The sequence below is a fragment of the Rhipicephalus microplus genome, unplaced genomic scaffold, assembly GCF_043290135.1.
Source record: "Rhipicephalus microplus isolate Deutch F79 unplaced genomic scaffold, USDA_Rmic scaffold_107, whole genome shotgun sequence".
NCBI classification, from domain to species: Eukaryota; Metazoa; Arthropoda; class Arachnida; order Ixodida; family Ixodidae; genus Rhipicephalus; species Rhipicephalus microplus.
In genome coordinates this window covers 621,644-630,995 of record NW_027464679.1, presented here as the reverse complement: position 1 = coordinate 630,995, position 9,352 = coordinate 621,644, and the positions used below count along the sequence as shown (strand labels likewise).

At 47.1% G+C, this 9,352-nt stretch overlaps 1 long non-coding RNA gene across 2 annotated transcripts; it reads left to right on the top strand.

The window, feature by feature from the left end:
- The first annotated feature begins 446 nt into the window (after positions 1–446).
- On the top strand, positions 447–2,108 carry LOC142790445 (uncharacterized). Of its 2 annotated transcripts, XR_012889525.1 has the most exons (4): positions 447–611; positions 678–782; positions 838–951; positions 1,248–2,108. It is a non-coding gene; the product is annotated as an uncharacterized LOC142790445 (long non-coding RNA). The 2 variants fall into 2 exon arrangements; XR_012889524.1 differs by lacking the exon at positions 447–611 and having other exon boundaries at positions 641–782.
- The last annotated feature ends 7,244 nt before the right edge of the window (positions 2,109–9,352 follow it).

Genomic DNA, 9,352 nt, shown 5'->3' with positions numbered 1-9,352 from the left:
AGCCACTTGTATTGAATCAGTGGCGACAGTTAACCGCGAAGATCTTTGTAGCCGGTGGAGAAACCTCACTATAGAAATAACACTTGTAAAGTCTTAAATTTTGTGAACTATGGGCTATTACCTTCCTAACAGCAGCCTTACATTTCTGTCGTTTTTTGATGCTCTTGACCAGCGCAACTTGTTTTGAAAAACTTTCAAGGGCTATTTCACGTTATCTTCAAGCCTGAGGGCACATGTACATATACCGTTCATCGGTGATAGCTGGCACTGTTGATAATTCGAAAAATCACAAATCACTTGTTTCCTAGTTGGTGCCTTCTCTTTTCCTCCACGTTCGACCAATTTGCGCATTTGAAAGAGCTGTTTAAGTTTCCCCATGCTACAAGCTTTGTAACTTGTACCAACTGCACATATACGCACATTCTCCGAACGTCGCTTCAAATAGTGACGGTGACATGACTGCAGAAGCTGCACTGCAATGTGCGGATGAGCTTCAGTTTGTGTTATTTTAAGCCTCTTACTGACACATTGTCGTAATTTCATTTCTTCAAGACCTGCGGTAGAGGCTTCAAGAAGCGGCTCCCACTCATTGAGGTGCCCCGATGAACAGGGTGCGTTCAGTGTCGCGATTCCTTTTTTTTTTTTACTCAAATTGACTGTTGACCAAACCTCTTCAGGTGGCAGCTCCCTTGTAGCTGGTGAAAGAATTTCTGCTGACTTCGTCTTGCCGGAGAGAACCTTAACCAGTCGTTCAGCTGTCACAAAAGGAACTTGTGTGACCGGTAAGTTGTATGCTCACTTCAACACCAGAGTGGATTGATATTGAGACTTCCGCAGGCCGCTCGCAAGATTGTTCCGACAGCACTGTCTGAGGCACTGAACAAGCTTCACAAGACCCTCCAGAAGATGTCTCCGCCAACAGCTCCACGTCTGAGTGCCCTAGTGAAAATGGTGACTATGCTTTTATTGCAGCTGTTTTTAATGTGCTATTTTATGTTTAGGATATTCTGAGGAAACTATCCTCAAAAGGACACAACGTGTGCACTTACAAAATGTAAGGGTGGGCTCTCAGTGATTTTCATTTTTTTTGTGCATTGTCAACATTGTGAATGGTTTGTTTTTAGGTAGTGGAATCGAAAACTTTGCACCACAGAAAGTTGTGCACCTTGGGTCTGAAAGAGCGAGGAAAGTGCTCGTATGGGATTAGTTGTTCTTCGCTTTTACATCCATTTTTTTGTTTATTGCAGTCCGTTCCTGTGTGCCAGCGACAATGTCTCCATCAATGAAGTACAAGCAAACCATTAAACATCTGCAAGCCAAAGTAGCAGCACAGCGGAAAACTATCAAAAGACTGCGGAGACAGCCTCACCAAACTAACCACTCATTCGTTGCATACATTGTTTTGGTTACCCGCTATGAGGAGTAGGGACACTGTGTATTCGCTCGAAGTGATTTACATAACCTTGAAAAGAATGTTGGGTATCCTGACTGTATTTTTGTAGCAAATACGGGCGAACTGTACACTTTACTGTGGGTCGCTTGGTCACTGTGTATGCTTTATCTCTCCAGCTCAAGTAATATATTGATAACAAAACCGCTTGTTGAAATGTCTTCGAGCGGGTAAGGAACACAGTATAAAGTGGGCACAGTTCACGTTATCACGCTTTTTGTATTTTAGCTTCTCATCAACCTCCTCATCTCGCCCATCAAAATTTTCAAAAGAATACCCAAACTTGTAGCGTTTGATGGGGCTGTGGACGCTGCCATTTTATTTTTATATAGCTTGTGAGTGATAACGTACGATGTAGAGCCTTTGTGAAAAGTAATGAGCCAAAGTGGTTTCTTTCTGCTATTTATTAGCCCTGTAATACGGCTCTCGTAACATCAATTAAGGTCCGCAATTCTGGATAAGTGATGACTACAATCTATTTTAGCTCGCAAGCGTCACAGCAACACCCAGACGCAAATCACTTGGGATCTTAAGTTTTTGATGATAAGAAGAGCCACAAGACCTGCCAGTGTTGTAGCATAAAGTTTGTCTTTCACGTAGTGAGCAAGCTGCAAAGCCCTACCTTTCTGAGGACAAGCAGGCATCAAGTCTGCTTTTTTTTTTTTTTCATTTTCGGCTAGCTGTTCTTAAGCACAGCCAGCACACCGCACCTTTGCCTTTCTGCTCTATTGTGTCGTGTGGTTTCCGTGCACTCTTTTTTTCTATGCATTACTTTGGTTAACCCCAGGCGTGATTCGCGACTTCATTGCTGTGTATATGTCACTTCTTCCTTCTTCTTCAGCATTGTGCGCTGTGTTTTTGCCATAGATCCTTACTTACCCAGCTTCACGGCTTCTGCCAACTATAGCGATGTGTGCGTTGTCTGTGTTCTCTCTGTATTTGTTACAATATTTGTTACAATTTATTTGTAAGGCGAGATGCATTTGTTGTCTACCTTTGTCATATTGTGCTTTTTATATTCTCAGACTCTACCTTGCCTTTGAATAAAACATTGCGGATACTCTTTCTCTTTGACTGATATATACATTGATCACTTGTTCCAAAAGCACAAGTGATCAACAATTGAACAAAAGAACAAGAACAAGCGCGATGAATAAAATCGTAGTGAATTATCTCTACCTGCATCTTTTTATTATAACTTAATCAAAATAAAAATAAAAAAATAAATATTCAAAATTTGCGCCAGTGAAACCGAAACAGGAAGCGCACGCCACTTGCTCTCACCAACCACCAGGTGTGCTAGGGGCGATTGGGCCGCTGGGGTCTACGGGAGTGTCCACTCTTCACCTTTTATTTCTCTATGGGTTTACCTCCGGAGCTTCGCCCACTCATCATCATTCACTTTGTGGATATGGCGGAATTTTTTTAGGGGCAAAGCTCCTTATAGTGACACCCGTTCGTTCCCCATAGTATGTAACAAGTATAACATTTTGACCTCCAAGGTGGTGCCGGTGAGAGACTTCTGTGCGTTGCTGAACAATAAAAAATAGTGCTCAATGTACATGTCAATAGCTGCTAATGGGGAATGAGAGACAGGAGCATTCGGCTTTTAGTTAACCCGCAAGCTGCGATCACCATTAGCAGCCATTGTACATTGAGCACTATCTGACAGGAAAGGGTTGCTACGTTATACTCGCTGGGTGTAACCTCCTTAGCTTTAGAAAGGTTTAGCGAGAGTTGAGCCGCAGTGCCATGAGTACAATGAACTTGTATATACCATGAATGAACTCGAGCTAGGTGGTTAAAAATGGGAAGTAGATACGAAGCGCAAGCCGTAAGAAAGTAAAAGCCGAATTCTCCGCCTCTCATTTCCCATTAGCAGCCATTGGCATGTACATTGAGCACTATCTGACTGAAAAAGTTTGCTACGTCATACTCGCTGGGCGTAACCTCCTTGGTTTTCGAAAGGTTTAGCGAGCGTTCGGCCGCAGTGCCATAAATACAGTGAACTAGTATATACCATGAACTCGAGGTGGTTAAAGGTGGGAAGTGGACCCGAAGCGCAAGCCGTAAGAAAGTGTGCGTGTGCCACCTCTCGTTTAGTCCTTGGAATGTCCACTGGATGGCGGTGCTTCTATATGGAGAATATATGGTGAAAAGATGCGAGATGGTGGTACTTGGAGTGTTGAATAGATAAACGAACGGACACATAGACAGATGCATGGATGGACGCATGAACGGACGCAGGGGCGGCTGAATGGGCGAACGCAGGGACGGACGCACGAACAGACGCACGCACGGACGGGCTGATGGACGCATGGACGGTCACACTGACGGACGCATGGACGGACGGAAGCAAGAACGAATGGACGGACGAATTCTTCGCCCCACTCTCCATCATTCACTCCGTAGATATGCTGCCATTTTTTTTCATTCGTCGTTCGTCCCTGATTGGTCAGCATGCATCTGAACTTCCCCGCCTCAACTCGCACACCTATATACCTCACCTCAACTCACTCGTTTCAGCACAGCCACTCGTACCTCAACTCGAACATTGACCTCAATTTACCCACTCACCACAAGTCACCTCTATATACTCACTCACTCACTTCTCAGGTCTTCGGCAATTTCACGTAAACAATCGGCAATCCTCTGTCACCTTTATGAAAAGTGACCGTATAAGACGTTCGTTCTCCAGCGATCTCCGTCAGCCTCCGTTGCGTGACACGACATTCCTCCTCGGCTAAGTCGTCGGCTTCTTCCGTTTCCGCTATACTTTTCCTCCCTTCCTCGGCGCGCACGTGAAAAGAAAGATTACCATGAATCACCCGCCGGCGTTCAACGAGAGACAAACGCGCGGCACTGTTCTTGCTTTCGCAGCAAAAGAAACAAAGGAAAGAAAACGCAGAATAATGTCAAAGATCTCGTGGGAAGAGAAAGGCTTTGCACTTAACTATCCCTCGCACCGGGCCGCACTGATGGTGACCCGGCAATAAACCTCGTGGGAGCCACGGCGCGACCGCAGAAAATCCGCCTTCTTCCATAAATAAGAGGATTGGTTTTCCCGCAGAGCACGATGTACTTTATTTACTTCTTTTTTTCTCTCTACGCCGAACGTCTCCGGAGGCTAACCTCGCCGACGCCGTGGAGGCGAACGCCTTTGAGGACGAAGCTCGACGGAGAGCCGAGAGTCGCGCTGTGACGTCCGTACGGTCACCGGCGTCGTCAGAACAGCGGGTAGCCGACAGAAAGAATAAGATACAAAACGTTTATTCAGAAGCGATAGTGCATTGGCTTGCTGTTTGGAACACGTGAAGGAACGGGGTGTATTGTTAAACAGACAGCTTGCTATCAGGAACAGTATCGACAATCCCTGCCCCGGCTCCCAGGTGAAGAGTCACAAGCTGGCCATACGGCGTTGCAGAAGACTCGCTGATCCATTCCACTGATCGCTACAGCTCGTGGTCACTTCCTTCAAAATGTATTACTGACTTCTCGCGTCGCGGGTCATGTATTAGCGGATGGTGTGCTCTTTGATCGGTCTCGCGGGTTCTCCCAATCCAAGACAGATGTAGCGGTTGCGCTGGATGTGTCTATACTCAATGTTTCCCGACATTGAGCTTGCGATGTCTTGAAGGAAATGCTCACTTCTGGGTTTGGAATGACCGCAATCCCAGCGTTAGAGCAGCGTCTTTCAGCATGTTTGGCATTATTGCGAGTGGCCTTGAAGCGGCATGCCTAATTTGAGCCGCAGATCTTGTTCGAAGACGAACTAGCCGCAACGCCGTCTGTCCCGTATTATATGAAAAATAAAAACACAAACAAGCTCCAAACTTCCTGAAACGATTTGTTACTATTACCGTAATGTGGATGCATAAACAAAACACCTAAGGCACAGTGAGGGCCATGCATATAAATTATATCGTTCGCGTGCATGACGCAATCAGCATGCAGTGCAAGAGCTTGATTGGTTGTTTGGGCTGCTATAACTGGTATGATTGGAAGTACAGTACTCGCAAAATATGTAACATGTTAAGTTGGGAAAACAATACGCAATAAGGCAGATTTCAAAAAACGGGGAGAGGCTGCTTTAACAAAATATAGTGCTCCACTCTTGCCAACTTGTATGTTAGTCTCGCCAGTGACGCCAACACTGCATAGCTGAAATCTGCACGTCGACAGTATTATATCGTTGCATTTCTTGATTCAATACAGTCTATACACATAGGAACGCGTTGAAAAAACATATAACCATCGTATTACATTAGCGCAACAGCACCTGAACGCTTCATTTGAAACCACGTCTAATAGATCAAGCCAAAGCACTGTCGATGTGTGTCAGCCTAAAGTGGTTGGGGAGATTCTGGTACTCGCAAACACCCCTGAAATTATCGAAGTCCAAATCGTAAATAGCGACGCATCGTCTACGACTCGGCGTCGTCGTCGCGTCGGCCTGCGTGACAATCGCGTCCGTGTTCTCATAGACGAACAATCGGTCGACCGCGGTCGCGACCGGAATCGTCTTGGACTCGACGACCACCTCTTCGCTGGAGACGTTCACGGCACGCAGGTTGTACAGAATGCATCCAGCGAGGCTGTCGTTCTTGACCACGCTGCTGTACGCGAGCGCCGTGCACATCTCGAACGCGGCGGCCATTCCGGTGCGCCGGCTGATCTTGTAGAATCCAGAACCGCCAATCACAACACTGGTTCCGGCCAAGTCGTAAGCCAGCGTGGACCACACGCCAGCGCTGAGCGAAATACACAGCCTTGGCGGGCTTTTCACTGCTCCGATGGCGCGCGACATGTCGCCCATGAATTGCAACGTCAGGCCAGCTGCCTTGCTGCATCCTTCGTAGACGTTGTAGTCGACTGTTTCGTGCGTCTCGTACACAATGATGTCCGCGACGGCTGCAATCGCTTTGGTCAGTGGCTTGGCTATGCCCTTGACCGCTGCTACCACGGCGCCCACTTGGTATTCTATGCCGTTCAAGCGAAGCAGGCCACCAAGCTTTTGCAGGATTCGCGACAATGTCTTCGCGTCGTCCTTCGAGCCACAGTGGCCGCCGATGCCCTTCCAGTCAACCAGGGCGCCAGTGATGTTGTGCTTGAACAAGAACGTGGCGGCGCTGGCAACGAACCGAGACATAAGAGCTGTGTCACGGCCGAGACGTGAAAAGTGCGCACCGTCCTCCACATAGCCTCCCAGGGCAACCATAATGTCTGGAAGGCCTTCGTTCGCTGAAATCGAAGACGCCAGCTTCTTAAGCCTCCACACACCGTAGTTGACGTCAAAATCGGGCGTGCGGTCGTGCACCTTACCTCCGTTCACCGCCACCGACCAGTAGAGTAAGGACTGGCAGAACGGGAGTGGCATCGAGGCCGGAACGTAGTCCCAGAGCAACTGCTTGCGGAACCGCGAGTTGTTGAAGACGCAGATGAGGTCTCCCCGATGCTTAGCTCTCGTCAGTAGCGGCGCTGGATGCTCAACGTGAAGCTTCCTAATGACGTCATTGATGCGCACTGAACGGAGGCACTCGCGAGGCACGCCGGTCCATGGGTATGGCGTCGCGAACCTCGGAGCGGTGGGACCAGCCACTTCGCGGAGGGCTTGGTCCACTTGCAGCCTGATGATCGGGGCGAGCACCAAGCCTGCGGGCACGGAGAGGGCGGCAAGCGCGAGGATGCAGAGGAACCACAGTTGAGAAAAGCTGTCGCGGATGCGTCTAAACTCGGTACGTGGCTGTAGCCGCGTCATGAGGGCTACGCCTCTTCGCGATGACGGCTGGGGATGAACTAAAACTACAAGTCGGTCCAGGTCTTCCGTGGTAGCCCGTTGGATCGGATAGTCCGTGCAACCCACGGCACGGTCCTCATCAGGTCGGACCCGATGTGACGGATCACGAAGGAAGGGCTTTACACTGCGCTTCGGCAAAGTCCTTGGCGATCGTGCCGGTGGCAACGAAGAACACCGGAGCTTGCGATCGGTATCTTTGCTTCCTGAACTGCTCACCGACGTTTGGCTGTCCTGAGTATGACGCGAGGTCGCCGCGCTGCTGTCGACGTCCTCTGTGTCTTCTGTGTCTCGGGAGCCATGCATAATGCTCTGGCAGCTATGAGACCGGCTTCTGGTGTGCGCATAAGTACGGCAAAGCGGTGATCTTAGACTTCAATAGGAATGCCACAGTCATGCACTCAAGAGCGCCAACCAATGGGTCCTCTTGTTGATGGCGATACCCTTAAGACACGCAGTCATTCGATTTCACGAGCTTTGCTTCTAGTGCGTGTTCATGGTCACCACGCGTCCACAATATAAATTATTAAATAAATCAGACAAAAAAAAAACAGATTGACTTACGATTAACAATTCCCAGTGTCGTCAGGAGGAGGATCATCATCATCATCGTCATAAACATCATCGTGATGGTCTTGTTCAGCTCCCCATAAGTGAAATTCAGGACATCAGATAACAAGAACTTTATTTGAGTATTGAGGAACTTAGAGATGATAATGATGATTATGATGATGATGATGATAATCTTTGTTACTCTGGCACACACCCACAAAGGGGGATCGGCCAAGAACCGGGTGGCAGGATCTTTAAGTAAAGGCCTATGGTTTTACAAACACAAAGTAATTTTGGACTGAAAAAAAATTATATAGAAAGAAAAGCCAAAAATCGAAAAAGAAGTATATCTTAACTGAGAGCTAGGGTTAATTCAGGAGCACTGATCTTTTTTTTTTTTGGCAAATTGGTTTGTTGCGGTAGCTAACTGGGTCGTATCGTGAAGTGACACGCAGGGCCGAGGAAGACAACTAAAAACACGCTATTGATCACTGAGGCTAAAGCGACTTCCGAGTTTCTGCCAGTTTTAAGCATTTCATTAGCAATAATTGGCAATTGATGACTATTATTCAACATCTAGTAACTTTACCGTACTCAACTTAGCAAAAAAAAAAATCCACCCACTTCTCGACTAAGCCCTTGTACTGGGCATGAGCCATTGCCGGAGGACATCAACAACAGTAAGTTATCATGTTTCAGATATCCATAGCACTTATACTGGCAGCACAAGCATCGCCAGTAAATGCTGTGGCTTTTTCAAAATATAAATATTTTTAATCAGTTGATGGCTAGCGCACGTCCTGTTGCCTTTCTTGTCCTCCTCATTTCAGCGCTGTGGCCTCAATGACACGTAACAAAAGTCAACGTTTGCACGAAAAATCTGCTTCAGAAGAACGACAGAAATTAAACAAAATCATGCAGCTGTAAATGTATTGTTTCTTTTGCCGACAAAAGTCACGCGTTCAACAACAACAACAACAACAACAACAACAACAACAACAACAACAACAACAACAACAACAACAACAACAACAACAACAACAACAACAATATTATGTGGGGGTTTACTTGCTTAATCCACATACACTCAAATATCAATATAACGAACCCATACATAACAAAATATCGGCTATAGCGAAGTTAATTAAGAATAGGTTTGCAATGAATATAGTGTTAGAAATAATCCTTTAGAATCCATTTAAAGATATCATCCACTTATTTTCGTGTAAGATGCAACTTTGTTATAATGAGGTTTGAGTGCATGATTATGAGACGCACCTTATAGTGGAGCGCCTTGGAAATTTTGGCCACCTGGCGTTCTTTAATGTGCACCGACACCACACAGTGCTCGAGCACTTTTGCTCGAGCACAGTCCTCGAGCAATTTAGCCTCCATCGAAATTCTAACGCCGCGGCCGAAATCGAAACCGTCATCTTCGGGCACAGCCGCCTGGATTAGGGAGCCTTCATGTGCGCGCGTCTCCGCGTTAAAACACGGAGACGCGCGCACATGAAGGCTCCCATAGCCATGGATCGCCACGCGCCGATCCAGGCGGC